Consider the following 19,993-nt stretch of genomic DNA (forward strand, 5'->3'; position numbering starts at 1 on the left):
TTTAGGAGTGTTCTGCAATACAAGACATTTCCCTCAAAGGGAGGAGAGGGAAGACACTCCTCTCTCATATTCCATTACACTGTATGTGTAAAAGCTTGAGCTATTGAGTTCCGTAAACAACTGACTTTTTTTTAATAATAAAGATAAGAATTTTTATTGCCTTTAAGATTAGTCAACGTCAGCAAAACATTTTTAGGGAGCTGCCAATATGATCCCTATATTGAATATGTTAGGCTAGGGATATGGGAGCTGCCATGGAAATTGAAAGAAGTGTTGTCAGGGAGGCATTTTTCCCTGCTACACTATAGAACACCTCCCTCTTATGTGATGAAATTGGATGGAGAGGGTGGTGTTTCTTAGTCCAGCGGAAGACAACTAGACAGGGCTGACAACTTTACTTGGGATATAAGTGCAACAAGGTCAGTGTTGTCAGCTCACAAGAAGTTAAGAGCTCACTGGTTTTCTGGCAGACCAATGTGTATCTGTACTTCCAGTGTTTTGAAAATTATTAAAACATTCTTAAAATTAATATTATTATTATTAAAAATGTTATAGCGCCAACAGTTTACCCAGTGCTTTACAATGTAGAGGGTGACAGCACAAATACGATACAGGAGGGCCCTACTCAGAAAGCTTTCATTCTAAAGGGAGGGGGTGGTAGTACAAAAGGTAATAACTGCGGGGGATGATTTGATGGGGATGGCTTGGGTACAGTTCTTAGGTGGGTGTGGGATAGGCTTCCCTGAATAAATGAGTTTTCGGGGATCTCCTAAAGGTGGACAGGGTAGGGGCTGATTGGAGAGACCGGGGCAGGGAGTTCCAGAGGAGGGGAGAAGTCCTGAAGGCAAGGTAACAAGGGAGCTAGAGAGCAGGAGGTCCTGGAAGGAGCGGAGGGGGGGGGTGATTTCTGCAGATGAGGTTGGTGATGTAGCTGGGGGCATTGTTTTGGATGGCCTTGTATGTTGTGGTTAGTATTTAGAATTTTATATGGTGGGGTGGTGGAAGCCAGTGAAGGGATTGGCAGAGAGAAGCAGCAGTCACGGATCAGTTAGTGAGGTGCATTAGTCTAGCAGCCGCATTCATAATAGACTGAAGGGGGAATAGCCTGTGTTAGGGTAGGCCATTAAGGAGAGTTGCAGTAGTCAAGGCAGGAAATAACCGAGGAGTGAATAAATTGCTTTGTGGTGTCGTTAGTCAGGAAGGGGTGAATTCTGGAGATGTTGCGGAAGTTAAGGCGGCAAATTTAGCAAGTGATTGGATGTGGGGGCTGAAGGAGAGGTCAGAGTCTAGAATTAGACCCAGCACCCTGGCATGTGTGGAGGGACAAATAGTTGTGCTGTTGATCTTAATCGTAAAGTAATGGCTCAGTTTTAGAAAGATTGCGTTTGAGAAAGTGGTGTGACATCCATACCAATATGTCCTTCAGTATGTTTGTGATCCATGAGGAGATCGGGGGGTTGAGTTGAGGAGTGGAGAGATAGATCTGTGTTTCACTGGTGTAGAGGTGGTATTGGAAGCCATGGGAGGTTATCAACTGGCCCATGGAAGCGGTATAGAGCGAGAATAGGAGGGGCCCAAGGACAGAGCCTTGAGGTACCCCAACAGAAAGAGGAAGAGGAGTGGAGGAGATGGAGTGGTAAGTGACATTTAAAGGGGTGCTGAGATAGGTAGGAAGAGAACCAGAATAAAGAAAAATCACGTGCATGTATTTAAGAGATGTACTGAATATGTGTTTTTCCATTTAGATTAGACATACCAGGCCAGATTCACAAAGAGTTACGCCGGCGTATCAGTAGATACACCGACGTAACTCGCAATCTAAGCCCGTCGCATGTTTAAGTGTATGCTCAAACTGAGATACACCTAAACCTACCTAACATACGACGGCGTATATTAGGGTGCAATATTTACGCTGGCCGCTAGGTGGCGCTTCCCTTGAGTTCGGCGTAAAATATGCAAATTAGTAGATACGCCGATTCACGAACGTACGCTTGCCCGTTGCAGTAAAGATATGCAGTTTCCGTAGAGGTATGACAGCGTAAAGATAAAGCTGCCCCCTAGGTGGCGTATCCTATGTTAAGTATGGCCGTCGATTCCCGCGTCAAAATTTTCCATTGTTTGCGTAAGTCATCCGTGAATGGGGCTGGACGCCATTTCCGTCCACGTCAAAACCAATGACGTCCTTGCGACGTCATTTAGAGCAATGCACGCCGGGATTTTTTAGGGACGGCGCATGCGCAGTTCGTTCGGTGCGGGGACGCGCTTCATTTAAATTAAACACGTCCCCTACTTGCCGAATTTGAATTCCCCCGGGTGATTTACGCTACGCCACCGCAACTTTACAGGCAAGTGCTTTGTGAATAAAGCACTTGCCTGAAAAACTTGCGGCGGCGTAACGTAAATCAAATACGTTATGCCTGCCCAAAAATACGCCCATCTACGTGAATCTGCCCCACCGTATTTATCGGCGTATAACACGCACTGTTTCCACTTAAAATCAGGGGGAAATCCCGGGTGCGTGTTACACGCCGATCCCCGCTGTCTGTGAGGGGAAGAGGAGCGAGCGCCGCTGATATACACATAGCCGAGTGTACTGTGTACTCGGCTAGGCTCCGCTCGCAGTCCCGCCATTGGACCTGTGTTATGTCCATCATTGGAGACTGGGCAAGGGGCGGGACTGTGAGAGGAGCCGAGTACAGCCGAGTACACAGGACATCCGGTTCTCACTATCTCTGGGCCGCGGCGGTAATTGTAAACGTTCAAGGTGCAAGGACACTGGGCAAGGCTGCATGGACACTGGGCAAGGCTGCATGGACACTGGGCAAGGCTGCAATGACACTGGGCAGGGCTGCAGATGGACACTGATCATTCTGCAACAATGGACAAGGCTGCAGATGGACACTGATAAGGCTGCATTGATGGGCATTTAAATCTAAGTTTTTATCTTTAAACTTCCCTCCTAAAAGTTTTTTTCTTTAAAATTCCCTCCTAAACTTGGGGTGGGTGTTATATGCCGATAAATACAATACATTTTAGGAAGAAAACTGTGGAAGTTTGAGATTTCTTCTTTCCCGTTTAAAAGGGGTTAAACCTGGTAAAACGCCCCTCCTTGAATATATCTATTTATAACACAACACACCCTTTCAACCTTCTTTCTGTGAATGTTCAAAAACACTATCCTGCCAAACCAGAAACAGTTGGGAGGTATATGCATACACAGAATATTAAGTGGAAAGCAGGAAAAGCTTGTAAAGAATAACGTATGTAATATAATTCCCAACTGAAGATGAACGCTCAGCTGATACAGGTGTGGAATCAGCCTGATTACTTGTACCTCATTTATGCAATAGCCTTCTAAGCCCCCAGGCCATCTTGTACTATTACATGCACCTGCGTTCCAGCTCTTCCATGTGTGAGTGAAATTCTCATTTGAAGCTCTACAACCTGATTAGTTTTTTTTTCCAGGATCACAGAGAATTTGACCTTTTCATCAATTAACTCTTGGCCTCCAGTGAGAGTGCTAGACTGGGGTGTCATATGAGATGAAGTGGTCAGCTGTGCTTACACTCCCTCAGGAATGTCTCTCATGAAATGGTGGTCACTTGTTCATGGCTCCTGGCTCGTTATGAGATTATATCCTACAGACACAAGACATTACATTTTGAGCCTTCATTTCAAGGTGCAAATGATAATCTATTTTAGTGGGATGGATGGACAGCTTTAGGGTGGCTTTACACAGACAAATCTCCAACTGGTAAACATCACTTTGCTGAAACCCACTTCGATATTCCCTCTGTCAGGATAACAAATAAAATGAAAGGTTCAGTTTCTTTTCTCTGTAGAAAAATACACAGATCTTTTATTCATTTTTGGACATCTAACCCTGTGTACGTGATAATAAATGCACCCCACTGGCAGCCTCTAATTACCCCTCTAGGTAGTACAGTGATATATGAGGTGTCCACATCAATTGTATAGATTGTTTTTTTCATGCTGTATATGGCTGTCTTAAAGCGGGGGTTCACCCGTACATGACACTTTTTACCCTTAGCTTCATGCTCATTTTGTCTAGGGGAATCGGCTAGTTGTTTTAAAATATGAGCTGTACTTACCGTTTACGAGATGCATCTTCTCCACCGCTTCCGGGTATGGGCTGCGGGACTGGGCGTTCCTATTTTGATTGACAGTCTTCCGAGAGGCTTCCGACGGTCGCATCCATCGCGTCACGATTTTCGGAAAGAAGCCGAACGGTGCGCAGGCGCAGTAAAGAGCCGCACCGACGTTCGGCTTCTTTCGGCTACTAGTGACGCGATAGATGCGACCGTCGGAAGCCTCTCGGAAGACTGTCAATCAAGAAGGAACGCCCGCTCCCGAAGACCCATACCCGGAAGCGACGGAGAAGATGCATCTCGAAAACGGTAAGTACAGCTCATATTTTAAAACAACTAGCCGATTCCCCTAGACAAAATGAGCATCAATCTAAAGGGATTGTTTGAAAAAATTGTTTTATGGGTGAACTCCCGCTTTAAAGTCATGGTGCCAAACAGTTCTAACGTCTGTGGATGGATCTCCACACCCCCAGCCAACCATTCTTAGCGAAAATTGTGTTCCATTATTGATACCATGACCAATCTCTTTTGTTGAGGTATGACTGCCTCTGCAACCATCAGCATGAACATGTGGACAATCCAATTGATCCTGTTTATGGAAGGATCTTTCACATGTAAGAAATGACACCAGTTTGTTCACACAGGCACTTCTGACCCCTCTTTTTGCTGGTTGGTCTAGAGCAGTGGTTCTCAACCTGGGGGTCAAATGATGATTTGCCAGGGGTCACTGAATCCCGGGCTGTTCCTGAAGCCTGCACCGCTCTCCCAGCCCTTTTGTGGCCGCCCAGCTGGGCTGTTCCTGGATAGAGAGAGATAAAAGGGAAAGAAAGGAGAACAAAGAAAAGAGTGGAACATCCTAAAATGTACCATAAGGTGTTTTAATACTGTACGAGTGTAAGGGACTCAGGGAGCGCTAAATGTCCGTGGGTTAGGGGCGCAAATTACTTGTCTTGCCTTGGGTGCTGACAACTCACGCTATGAAAATAATTTTACTGTTAGGGGTCCCCACAACTTGGGAAATTTTATCAAGGGGTCACGGCACTAGTAAGTTGAGAACCACTGGTCTAGAGGTTGGTTCACCTACAAAAACATTTTTTTTAGCTTTGTCTATATTTGATATATTAAAATGTACATACTGTATAATAAAAATGTTGTCATTTATAATAACAGATTACTAAGCAGTGCGTAATTCATACAAATTTAATACCTAGACCATTATTATCTAAGTCAGTTTTCAATTACCATGAGGCGCCCTTTTTACACATATGTATTTAAAGTAACATGCTCTTAGCCACTATTGACCTAACTACATAGGAATAACAATTATTTAAACTGCACTTTTATACAGTACAATCCATATGCCTTACTGCAGGAGAATAGACACGTGTGAACAGTTAAAGCCAAGTCAAAAAATAAAATAATTAAAAATTACATAAATCTATCCCCTATTTTGTAGACACTATGGGGTAGATCCACAAAGATCTGCCCCGGCGCATGGTATATGAGATACGCTACGCCGCCGTACCTTACCTGGCTTTATTTAGAATCCAGGAAGATTTTGCGCCGTAAGTTACGGCGGCGTAGTGTATCTCAAGCGGCGTAACGGCGCAGAATTCAAATCGGCGATTAGAGGGCGTGTTTCATTTAAATGAAGTGCGCCCCCTGCGCCGAATGAACTGCGCATGCGCCGTCCCTAAATTTCCCGCTGTGCTTTGCGCTAAATGACGTCGCAAGGACGTAATTTTTTTTAACATAGACGTGAATTACGTCCATCCCGATTCACGGACGACTTACGCAAAAAAAAAAAAAATTTTAATTAAACGCGGGAACGACGGCCATACTTAACATGGCAAGTCTAACTATACGCAACGAAATACCAGCTTTAACTATATGCTGGAAAAAGCCGACTAGAGACGATGTAAAGGAATGCGCCGGCCGCTCGTACGTTCGTGGATCGTCAGAAATAGCTCATTTGCATACCCGACGCGGAAAACGACGTGAACGCCACCCAGCGGACGCCGAAGTATTGCATCTTAGATCCGAAGGCGTACGAAGACATACACCTGTCGGATCTAACCCAGAAGCCGTCGTATCTTGTTTTGAGGATTCAAAACAACGATACGATGTGGGAAATTTGAAAGTACGCCAGCGTATCAGTAGATACACCGGGGTACTCGCTCTGTGGATCTGCCCCTATAACTTTTGTGCAAACCAATCAATAAACGCTTATTGTGATTTTTTTTTTTTTTTTTACCAAAAATATGTAGAAGAATAAATATAGGCCTAAACTGATGAAGAAATTCATTTTCTTTATATTTGGGGGATATTTATTATAGATAAAAGTTGCTCTTATTTTGTTTATAGCGCAAAAAATAAAAACCATGGGAGGTGATCAAATACCACAAAAAGAAATCTCTATTTGTGGGTCGGCACGATCCCATGAGCCATCGTAGCTGTACGTCGGCTCCTTTAAGCAGAATAGCAGGCACGCTCGCTGCACTGCTGGGGTGCATATGCTTTTGCGCGATCGCGGGCATGAGAGGCAGAACAGGGACGTTTGTGTGTGTAAACACACACATCACAGTTCTGTGAGGAGATGAGAGAGAGAGAGATCGTGAGTTCCTACTAGCTGGGAACCACGATCTGTCATCTCCTATATTCAGTCCCCTCCTCCCACAATTAGAGCAAACACTAGGGAACACAGTTAACCCCTTGATCGCCCCCTAGTGTTAACCCCTTCCCTGACAGTGACATTTACACAGTAATCAGTGTATTTTTATAGCTCTATTCGCTGTTTAATTGTCAATGGTCCTAAAAATGTGTTAAAAGTGTCCGATTTGTCCGCCATAATGTCACAGTCCCGATAAAAATTGCAGATCAACGCCATTACTAGTAAAAAAATAATAAATAATAAAAATGGCATAAATCTATCCCCTATTTTGTAGACTCTGTAACTTTTGTGCAAACCAATCAATATAAGCTTATTGTGATTTTTTTTTACCAAAAATATGTAGAAGAATAAATATAGGCCTAAACTGATGAAAAAAATCATATATTTTTTTTAATATTTGGGGATATTTATTATAGCAAAAAGTAAAAAATATTGTTGTTTTTTTTTTCAAAATTGTCGCTCTTTTTCTGTTTATAGCGCAAAAAATAAAAACCACAGTGGTGATAAAATACCACCAAAATAAAGCTATATTTGTGGGGAAAAAAGGATGTCAGTTTTGTTTGGGTACAACGTTGCACGACTACGCAATTGTCAGTTAAAGCCGCGCAGTGCCGTATCACACAAAATGGACGCACTGGAGGTACAGCACCAGGTGGTGTCTGTCTGAAGGTTTAGCAGCATCCTTTAACAACTGAGTTCATACTTGTGAGGCAGAGACAGCAGCAGACAGAGGAGAAGTCCATGGAGGAGGATTGCCAGTGGTGAAGAGGACCTGGGGTAGGCTTCAGTGGATTCATTGCACCCCACCTAAATCCCAGGAGTTGTATGTTGGCAGTTAAGATCGTTGAGGACACTTTTGGGGACTTGGGGTTTCCCTGCTGTATGCCATTTGAAGTGAGTGGGCACATTGAAGCTGAAGGTCACTACTGGCCTTCCACCATAACCAGTTGGCCTAGCTAAAATGCAGGGGCAACACAAGCTGCTTTCCAACCACCTACTATTTGATACACCACGTACTATGTATAGAGTTAGTACAAAATATTGCTGTCTTTTTTTCCCCGAGAAAAAAAATCAACTCAATGTTAGTTATGTGTAAGGGTGTGTATCCCATTACCTGCAGACTACTGCTTCTTGTTAAAATATTCCCTTTAATGCCTTTTTTATAACCACTGATATTGCCCTGGGCCACTATCTTCCAGCACTGTGAGAGTTAACAGTTTCTGCTAATCAAACCTGGCCTCTGCATTGTGTATGTTACATGCACCTGACCCCTGCACATTATGCAATACTCCTGACTAGACATGTGCATTCGTTTTCGTTAGAATGCATTTTCGTCCGAAAATCTTTTTTTTCCGTTATCGTTTTAACAAATGATAACGAAAGTGCAAGAAACAAAAACCGAAAGATCCGACATAAAAAATGCTTTATTTTTAGTTTTCGTTGCCGTAAAAATTGATATAGAGAGATTCGACATTATAGGGAAAAGATTCGACATCATAGAGAAAAGATTCGACATTATAGAGAAAAGATTCGACATTATAGAAATAATAGATTCGACATTACAGAGAATAGATTTCGATTTATGAGAAAATAGATTCGACATTATAGAGAATAGATTCGACATTATTACTAGTCATACAACATTAGAATTCTTGTAGGCGGAATATTCGAACGGAAATGTACGATTCAACGTAAAGATTCGACGCTCCGTCGAATATTTTTTTTAACATTAGACAGAAACCAAGTATTATTGGATTTTCGGACAAAAGCTATTCCCCAACGAAAAACGAAATAAATCAAAACGATTTTCGTGAGTAACTAAATAAATTTATTTTCCAAACGAAAACGAAAAAATGAAACGAAATATTCCAGTCTGCACATGTCTAAGGAGCTTACACCCTGTATATTACAAACTCCTGAACCCTGCACATCACATACACCTGAGCCCAGCAATATGTACATTACATACTCCTGACCCCTGTGCCATATACATTACACACCATGCTCCTCCTTTCCCCCGCACTTAGTACTTCACATACTTCTGACATCTGTACATTATGTGCATTGAACTCCTGGACGCTCTATGTAGGTCCAAGTTTTAATCCACTGTTAATGCAATTGTAGCCATGTCCTCGTAGGGGTTGCTAAATGTAGTGGTTCACCTGTCACCCTGCCCAGCCAGACATCCATCTCTCAATCACTCAGAGAAGCTTTGTTTTCTATTGAGGGAAATGAACTTGGATGGGAAATGGGGAATTATGGGATGCCCCAGACTATTCAGTATAAACTTGCTTGAGACTTCTATATACACTCCAGTATATACAATCCAGTCTTTTCTCCAGCAAAAACTCTTGCTTAAGACCTCTTATCCATTTATTTCCTCCAGCACTTCACTTGCTGCAGACTGTTACTCCACCGGCACTTCCTTTTCTGCAGACTGTTACTCCTCCAGACTAGCTAGAGCCCATGGTTAGGCCTGGCACTAACTCAGCCAAGCCTCAGTTAATTTCGCGGACAAGGCCCTGCCAACCAACCTGGCTGCAAAGACCTCTTTTCTCTGCTCTTCTCACAATCTCTCTTCTGGTCCTGCACCCATGTCAAACTGCAATCTCCCAGGTCTCTCAGGCATGCCACCCAGTCCTCCCAACTGTGCTCACTCACCAGCCCAACTGGCTGCGATCAGTTGTCCTCCCTGGAGACTCTTAGAAGTGTTCTCCCTGTGGTCCTCTCACTTGCTCTCTTATGTGCCTCTGTTTCCAGGATCTCTTCACTTCCTCCTGGATGCACCCAAGCCCAGACCAGGGTCACCCCCCCACAGACTGGGGAGCTCTACGTGGGCCCTGACAGCCTCCACACTCTCTCACTCCAGCTCTTCCACCCGACAACTCCTCCCCAACTGCGCTGACCATAGGTATTTCAAGGAGGCCTACCCTCTGCCAATTCAATGCAAGATAAGGAGGAATGTCTGGACTGCCGCACTCCAAAAATGTTGCTTTTTTTTAAATAAAACAGGATCACAAAATACATGCCACAGCAAACAGGATACCACCTGACACGTTTCACACTATTACTTAGTGCTTAGTCATAGATTAGACTAAGCACTAAGTAATAGTGTGAAACGCATCAGCTGGTATCCTGTTTGCTGTGGCATGTATTTTGTGATCCTGTTTTAATAATAAAAAGCAAAATTTTTGGAGTGCGGCAGTCCAGACATTCCTCCTTATCTTGCATTGTTATATGCATTGTCAGCACCTGGGGCTTTAGATTCGGTGAAAAGGTTCATCATTTGCATCTTCTACCTTGAGCAATGACTCACTTTCTCTGCCAATCCAAGTTTGGGATTGGTCAAGGCTTCTCAAGATACCACAGGCAGCTCCACCTCTCCTCCCCTTCTCTCCTTTAGCACTTTCTAGAAGGAAAAGGGGAGTTGACAGTGATGCTACCTGTGAGTCACCCAGCCCTGCCCTGAGCCACTCCCAGCCCAGAATGAAAACAAATAGGCCTATCCACCAGCTAGGCCTGCCTTTTATTTTCCTACTCTCAGAAAAATCCTCACTATAGCACCTACCTAGCTAGAGGGTGCTACACAATTTTGATACAGCTACAACCATTCTCCTTTAGATGCCAAATGTTGCTTCTAAATCATGTAATTTGAGAAAGCTGAGCCCCCAGAAAAAAAAAAGATCTAAAGATCTACACTCATGTAGAGTACTCTGGTATACTGCCCTCCTACCCTTTGGAGGTTCAGCAGGACTACCAATTTTGCACTTCCAACATTCACCACAGTTGGGGGAATGCCTTTTCTGTTCCAACATGACTGTGCCCAGGGGCGGACTGACCATTGAGTCACTCGGGCACTGCCCGAGGGCCCCATGCCACTAGGGGGCCCCATCAGGGTTGCCAGGCTCAGTAAAACCAGGGACAGTACTGTATGTAAAAATCTGTGTTTTTTTTAGATCTGTCCCTGATATGTCCGAAACTGACATGCTTTTAATGTGAATATCCCAAGATTTTAGCTGCCCTGCCTCCTGGCGTGGTGGCCATCTGTAAGCCAGAGGGGCCCCATAATCTTCTATTGCCCGGGGGCCCCATGAGTTGTCAGTCCGCCCCTGACTGTGCCTCTGTGTACAAAACCAAGTCCATGATTTGAAAGCCCTGATCTTAACCTTGTGAGCCAGGTCTTCTTGTCCAACATTATTAATTGACCTCACAAATGCTTGTTTTATCGAATGGGCACAAATTCCCCCAGACATACTGCAAAATCTTGTGCAATAGGTGTGGTGTGGTGGGGTGCTTGCCAAATTCATATTAATGACCCTGGTTTTGGAATGAGATTCCAATAAGCTCATAGAGCTGTAATGGTCAGCTGTTGACAAACTTTGGGCCATATAAGGTATAAGGTACATCCTAAATGTTCAGTATAATGCTGAGAAGGACATCAAGACAGACACGGCATAGCTGGAGTTCCATATACTGCAACACCCAGCAATGACTTGATTTTATCCCATCTGACTTTGTTAAACAGACTTAGTACTGAGCTCCAAGTATGTTTCAAAATTTCTTTAGGCAATAGGTATAATTTTTTTCATGCAAACTCAGGCGTCCTGCAGGTTTAATTTATATTAGGACAGGAAAAATCTAACCTTTCACTCTACTAGGAATTAAGAATGTGAAGCTTTGATTATAAGTTGTCTGGTAAATTCCAGACACGAGCTGTGATAAATTAGGTACCTGGAGAATCTTACTGTGTCTTTTTCATTAAGTTACATAGCTGTCGGGATGTGTTTACTAACATAGCCGAGGCTGCGCCTGTTGAAATTCTAGCTCTGAGACTATGTGCGTCTATTGGGAAAATACCACGCAAGAAAGATTTCCACTATATATGGAACCATAAAATACAATTAGGTAGTGACAGCATCATTACCAATAATTTGCTAAAAGTCTAGGCAGGAGGGACCAGTGCATGATGCCACCCTAACCCACCAGTTGCGGTCTGTCCAAGTCTTCTTGTCAGGCAGGCTAGCAGTGCCGTGTGTGTAAAGGCACTGCCTCCTGCTGTTGATCTTTATAGGGGTAGGCAACTTCGGCCCTCCAGCTGTAGTGAAACTACAAACTCCATCATATGTCTGCCTCTAGGAGTCATGCCTGTGTCAGGGTCTTGCAATGTCTCATGGGACTTGAACTTTTACCACAGCTGGAGGGCCGAGGTTGCCTACCCCATTCTACACTGTGAGTTGTTAATGTTTTAACTTGAGGCAGGATTTATACTATCTGCACCTAATCCAACTGCATCATCTGCCTCCCAAAACTGGCATATGTAAACCCAATCACTAACTCTCATTTAAATTGTATGTAAACCCTAACATTAACTTCTCCTATTTGCTTTCTTTTGGTCTGCTTAATATACCATTACATTTTGTTTTTATCTGTTCGGTAAGGCTCCATTCATGCCTGGGCGATCTGCAGCTTTTTTTTAATTTATTTTTTTCCTTTTTGGAGCGACACCATCCATTTGAATGGGCCTCCTTCTGCTCCAAAAAACACTCAAAAAGAAGTTCATGTACCAGATCTTGGCACGGTGCCAGGAGTGTTTGCAGTCGCAAATTTTTGCCGCAATGTTACCGCAATTTGTCTCTTGACAATCGCAGCAAAATCGCACCGTGTTTGGGGAGCTATTAAAGGGGTTGTAAAGACAAAAATATTTTCCTCTTAAATTAAAGTCTGACAGTAGCTGATAAAGTAAAAAGTAATGTTTTGCATTATAACTAGTTTGATACCTGTTGAAATCGAGCTGTTTTATTCACCTCCGTCACTCCTGAATCGTTATTCTCACTGACTTCCTGGTTTGCGGTGCGCATTCATTCTTGCTACATCACGGCCTAAAGGAAACTACAGTTCCCATTAGGCTTAGCCTCCATGCCTGTGAGGGATAAGAAAGCATCTTCACCCAGGGCTGTAGACATAGGGAGGGGACCAGTTTCAGCAGACATGTTTGGCCGTGTGTAGGCCAGAGCGGACCATTTTCGGGCGGATTGGACAGGTTTCCAGCGGACAACTGTTTCCTGGACTTGCTTTAAAACAGTCCGCTGGAAACCTGTCCGCCCGGACATGTACGGTCGTCTGTACAGACCTACCGTACATGTCCTGCCGCCCGCCATCCCTCGCATGCGTCGAATGACTTCGACGCATGCGTGGAAGCATTTTAAAGGCAGGCCGCCCACATCGCCGCGTCATTGTCGCGGCGACACCGCGTCATCGACGCGGCGACACCGCGGACACGCCCCGCGTATTGTTTACGCGCGGCCTTCTGTTCGATGGTGTGTACGGCCATCGAACAGAAGTCCCCGGGCAGTCCCCGGGCAGACATGTCCGATGAAAACGGTCCGCGGACCATTTTCATCAGACATGTCTGCTCGTGAGTACTCGGCCTTAGTGTTCCTTTAAGAAATAATGGAATCACAAATGCATTCCATGTTTTCCCCCGATTCTGAAATTGCGGGCAGAATCGTAGCGATTCTGTCAGTGATCCAGGATGCCCAGGTGTGAATGAAGCCCAAGACTGATCACTATACCAGCCCATTGCCAGTATCATGTGATCCCTGTTACCAATCAAGGCAAAATCACATGACAATTGTAAACAATGGATGGCTTCCTTTTAATGCCATCCATTGTATACAATTGTGTTGCTAGCTGTAATTGGTCACAGTAATCACATGGTACAGACAGAGCCAATCACAGCCCATGTGATTAGGTTTGGCCAATCACAACAAAAGACACTAAATAATCAGTTTCATTCTTTAAAAATGGTTGCTTATACCAATGAAATTAAATTCATTCCTGATCACTTTCCCAGAGTAGTACAGTGTTACTATGGTAACATTGTATTGCTCTGGTCACAGTGGGCCATATTCTCAGTGAAGTTACGATGGAGTAAGTCAGATACTCCATCGTAACTCCCTTTTTTGGCCAGTGTATCTATGCTCCTGATTCTCAGAATCATTTTTGCATAGATACACTTAAGATCCGCCATCTGTAAGTCACTTACACTGGCGGATCTTAAATGCAATGACGCCGGCCGCCGCTAGATGGCATTTACGTGAAGGAGTCATTTGCATATGCAAATGATCCTTCTACGCCGATTCCCGAACGAGTTTGCGTCGCGTAACCGTCGCTAACGTCGTTTGCGTAAGCGGAAATTTAGTCCTGCTATATGGAGGATTAAATTTCCGCAAGTCTCGCGTAGGCCATGTTACGGATGGCGACGGGTCCCCGTTGTGTTTTTTCGTCGAGTACGTCGTTTACGTAAGTCGTTCTTGAATACGACTTTACGTCAATGACGCACACGTCGGCGTCATTGACGTTTTCCGCCGAGAACTGGAGCATGCGCACTGGGCTTTTTGCAGCCCGGCGCATGCCCAGTTCTTTCGCATCGGGGGCGCGCTTCATTTGAATAGAAGACGCCCCCTTGGAGATCCGCCAGGCTACGCCGGGACACTTACACTCCGCTGTCCCAACTTATGGTGCAAGTGTTTGGGGAATACAACACCTGCTCCAGTAAGTTGGGACAGCGGAGTGTAAGTGCCCTAAGCGCAGCAGGCGGATATTTTTCGAGACTATGGCCCAGTGTGTTTAAAAAAAAATAAAAAGACAAAACAACTAAAATAATTGAGAAAAAAATATTAAAATGTTTTAATTTTCAATTTTAAATTTCACTGCCACACCAAATTATATGATACTGCTGTACTGCACTGATGACAGTATGTAATTTTTTTTTTTTTATGTTGATTTTTTTTTCTTAATTTTCCCAAATATTGTGACAAAAAAATTACGTAAAAAAAATGCCATGCCTCTCACTAACTTTTATTTTAGGGATATTTGTACTGTCATGGAAATTTGATAGACCATCAGTACGTCAGGACTGATGGATTTTCAGATATATACCATAGTTTGTGGACTCTATAACTTTCCTACAGACTAAATAAAAAAAATACTGATTCAATTAATTTAACCAAGGAAATGTAGCAGAATATATTTTAATCTAAATTTATGAAAAAAGGTTACTTATTTGCAGAATTTTATAACTTAAGCGAAGAAAAACGTGTTTTTATTTTATTTTATTGTTTTACATGTTCAGCTTTTTTTGTTTATCTAGCAAACAAAATATAAACCCAGTGATGATTAAATACCACCAAAAGAAAACTCTACTTGAGTGAAAAAAAAAAAATGATTACAAATTTGGCCTGGGTAGGAAGGAGGTAAAAGTGCTCGATATTGAAGTGGTTAAGCGCAAGCATGATAATGGAATTTCAAAAGCAGTTTTATTTTTTAATCTGCAGATTTTAATTTGAATAATACATGGGGATCCTATTATGGAAGTCCTTGTTTAGGCAATTCTTGTTAAAGGCCAACAACACTCTCTATGTCTCTCAATTATACTCCGGTGTTGTCAACCTTTCACACCGGCTTTATTTCAACATCTCTACCCTGGTGAGTTGAAAACAATCAAAAAATCAACTTCAGTCATTTAAATAAGTATTTACACCTATGCACACTGCCTGGCACCAAGGTTGGGATATGTAACCCACTGCTTGCAACACATTGTTACTCTATAGTCATAGGCATCCCAGATGCCAAATTAAAGGTCTGGCCATCTCTCAACTTGTACTGGTGTCTAGAATATGCTTGGAGACAGATAAGGCTACCAGATTTTCAAAATTAAATTCAGGGACACCCTAATGACCAAGTCCTTTTCTCACCACACCCACAAAAACTACACCCTCATTTGTAGCACACCTATGAGCCACACTCCCATGTGGCTCTGATACAATTGTTCACAGAGTTTTGGAACAAGAGACAGGCATTGATTTTTTTAAAGACAAAGGCCCAGATTCACGTAGAATCGCGGCGGCGTAACGTATCGTAGATACGTTACACCGCCACAAGTTTTCATCGCAAGTGCCTGATTCACAAAGCACTTGAGAGAAAACTTCCGTCGGCGGCCTCCGGCGTAAGCCCGCGTAATTTCATAAGGATAGTTTTGGTGCATGATCAATTTTACATGCGGACATATTTGGTGGGAGGGGTTTTTGATCAGTATCACAATTCTGATACCTCCTTATACACTCCCTCTAATTGCTGCAGTGCAGATAGAGACAAACAGACTGAGAGGAATTTTTTTAATGCACCCCTCCCTATAAGCGTAAACACACATATCCAACAAATCAACCTAATAAAGTCCAAACGTTCTTTAGGTTTTTTGGTGTGTGGGCATGCACACCTTGTTTGAATTGATTATTATTACCAATAGGAAGGACAGAGTCCAGGAGTAAGCACCATAGAGTTCAGGATTATGTAATATACATAATTCAGGGGGTCAGGATTATGGCAGGCAATAGACTACTCAAATTTCTTATCTTCCAGCATGAGCGGAAGTAAAGAAAATCGCTTGATTCTCTCATTAACACATTCAGTGTTGATAGGGGAATGCCTCCCTCAGCGCTATCGTATTCAGCCAGCGGGGGTCGCAGGGAGCTATCTGGTTGGCAGAATTCAATGTTTACTGCTAGCCGCTATAGCCACTGGCAGTAATCATATGTAGAAAAATTTGACAAGCTGGTTGTACCCAAGTCGATTGATGGTTCGACTTGGGTACAATAAGCCTGCCTATAAATGGATTGAAATTTAGCTGGTCCCTGCTGACCCGGCCAAATTTCGATCCATGCATGGCTGGCTTTAATAACGAACATATTACTAGCGTCAGGAATAAGTAGCACAGGTGTCAGGATTACTTAATGCACAGAATTCAGGGGTCAGAAGTAGGGCAGGCCATAGGTTACTTGATTTCCTTTCCTTCCACCTTGGGTGGGATCAGTAGCAGGATTGGGTAGCAATGAGAGTTCAGGGATCAAGATTAAGTGACACACAGAGTTTAGGGGTCAGGATTAAGTAACACCCTGAGTTCAAGGGTCATGATTAACCAATGCACAGAGTGCATAGGTCAGGATTAGGTAATGCAAAGAGTTCAGGGGTCAAGATTAAGTAACGCAAAGAGTTCAGGGGTCTGGATTAAGTAACGCAAAGATTTCAGGGGTCAGGATCAAATAAATGTATTTTTAATTTTTGTCAACGATTTTTATAGTGACTGCGACATCATGGCGGACACATCAGACACTTTTGACACTATTTTGGGACCATTGTCAGTAACACAGCGATCAGTGCTATAAAAATGCACTGATTACTGTGTAAATTACACTGGCAGAGAAGTGGTTAAACACTAGGGGGCGATCAAGGGGTTAAGTGTGTCCTAGGGAGTGATTCTAACTGTGGGGGGATGGGCTACCTAGAACATGACAGAGATCACTGCTCTCGATGACAGGGAGCAGTAGATCTCTGTCATGTTGCTAGGCAGAACAGGGAAATGCCTTGTTTACATAAGCATCTCCCCGTTCTTACACTCTGTGAGACGATCGCGGGCACACGGTGGACATTGAGTACGTGGAACCCACGGGCACGCTCAGGGAAATTCAAAGTGACGTACAGGTACGTTTCTTTTCACAGTCATGTCATTCTGCCAATGTATAAGTGTGTAAGATGGTCAGCAAGTGGTATGGTAGGCAATGATCTGGTTCATTTGATTTTATTTAGGTTGCTTTTGTACTGTTTATTTTACTGGTTGCTTGCAGTTTTTGTACTTCTTATTGCGTTGAGATTTTCTTGTCTCATGTTTGTTATGCCACATTTCTGCTTTCACTGTGCCTGAAGAAGGAGCTATGTGTTTTAAAAGTTTCTTATATTCTGATCAATAAATGGCTGTTAATTAAGCATATAATGTACTAGCGAGATTCAAGGCTTTGAAGATTCCTGGTAGCAGCGCCATCAACTTCATGTCACAGCAGCAACTACCTTCATTGACATGGTGACATGGGCCTAAGATTGGGAGGGGTACTACCCCAACCAAAGAGACAGTTGCACTTTAAAAAATCTGCAAAAGGCTTATAATCAGGGGTCAAGTCCTGGGGAAAAAAGTGTGGGAACTCCCACCCAAGATCCACTCCCCCACCAAATAAAAAAAAAATATACGCTCATATGCATAATTACTAAACCGCATGTTTTTTTTTTTTTTTTTTATCCACTGTACCTTAGTAATCCACTGTACCTTAGTAACCTTAGGTCTGCCGCGAGTTATCGCGGGATTTAGAAAGAAGCAAGTTCTTTCTAAATCCCGTGATCACTTGCGGCAGACCTCCGCAATGTCTCCTGGGAACAATGACAAAAGCTCCCAGAAGACATTGCGGCATCGAGGAAGTGACGGAATACCCGCACACTACCCGATGAATCCATATACAGGAAGCGGCCAGTAACATAAAGGATTACTAAGGTTTCCCTGCCCCTGACAGTGACTCGAGCGGGGTATCGCCGCTTAGTGAAGGATTGGCAAGGCTGCTCTCGGCTGCTCTAGTCCTGCAAAGGGAACTGAGTTCCTGCTGTGAAAAAAGTGCAGGAACTCCGTTCCCACGCGTTCCCGCAGGACTTGAGCCCTGCTTATAATAGATACCTGCTCAAAGAGAAGCTTTGTTCTTCCACTCCTGGTAGGCTGGCAGTTGATAAGTGGGTATACACAAGGAGAATCATATCACATTAATAGAGCGTTTGTTCCATTTAGTAAAACATATCAAATATACTAAGCATATTGGCTCTCCATGAAGTTGTTAAACCCCCAGCAGCGAACTAGTTAACAAGGACTAATGAAAAATCCCAGATAAACAGGTGGGAAGAAAATAATGACTCTAATAAATATCACGACCTAACAGCTTATTTTTACTCCTTACATTAATAATCTTTTTCTGTGACTGTGTCGCATGTAGCGGTCACCCAATGTGTTAATTCTGCAGAGGAGGACTCGGAACAGGTTAGCAACACAGATGATCTAGCAGATGAAACATATTCATTTAATCTGGCAGCACAACGGTGATGTCAAATGTGGATAAACCTACGCTTAAAATATGTGTATTTTGGCTCCAAACATTGTGTACTTGTTTTTCTCTGTGTATCCCTGCTATGCAATTAAAAACTGCACCACAGTCGGTACCCATTTTATGACGTCTGGTTGATAAATAGCTTCGCCTCGCATCTTGATAGTTCATTATTTAAATCTAAATGCGGTACACCAGGCTATCAAGTTAAATCTTCAGCTCACGCCGTCTCTTCTTATTGCAAACTTTTTTTTTTTTTTTTACCCCGCCATCTACCTCGGCTCCTTTCAAGCAGCTGCCAGAATTCATATTTTGTCAGACGAGAGAATCGAGAAAATGAAATATTGTATCTTGCATTATCGCAGGCCTTTTCAAAGTAGCAGAGGCTGTTTGTTACTACAAAGTCATAAAGATATTCTTCCCCTCGTTTTAAATCTTCTACCGTAGCTTTGTGATTTAACAAAACGACCGGTTCTGGCATTAAATGTAAAAAGCAGTGCATACCTCGAAGAATGATTTAAATATGTGTGTTTTCCATTATTACTCGTAATAGAACATCTGCTGCAACAGAACAGCCTGTGGCCCTCCAGGACTCGCAAAGCGAGATAGAAATATCTCGCTTGCTTTTTTTTTCCATTGGTAAACAAATGTTAAGGCAATATGTGCTGTTTTTTTTCTCTTTTACTTATATTTCCAAGGCAAGAATTCCATAAAAATAGTTTTTAAAGTTGAGCTTGGTTTAATAAACTCTTGCTACTCGCTATTAGCTACTTGCTATTAGAATGAGAAAAAGTGTTTTATTCTGGCGGTTTGCTTCATCTAACTTTAAAGTGAGATCGTAATTATAGATTTTATTTATTTCTAGGGAGCGCATTCTCTTTATAAAATAGGTTTTAAATTTGTGTACTGTCCATTTAATGAAAATTCTATTGAATTTAAGTTTAATTTAGCACATTGATCAAATATTCGCAGTACGTATTGTTGCCATTTCTGGATCCTACCCATAGAAAGGTTTTTAGATACTATCTGTAGTTCTATCAAAGAGTAACAAAGAGTATTCAATGTTCCATTTAGGGTCATGACATCCAGCTACCACCGTGGTAAAGTATGCTGCTGATATATAGCACTGGTTTAGCCTATATGTACAATACAGTACATATAGGAACCATAATGACGTTGGGCTTTTAGCACAGCCAGGTTTCTTATCACAATAACCAGAAAATTGTCAATGAGTACTAGGC

This window comes from Rana temporaria, chromosome 4, assembly GCF_905171775.1.
Source record: "Rana temporaria chromosome 4, aRanTem1.1, whole genome shotgun sequence".
NCBI lineage: Eukaryota > Metazoa > Chordata > Amphibia > Anura > Ranidae > Rana > Rana temporaria.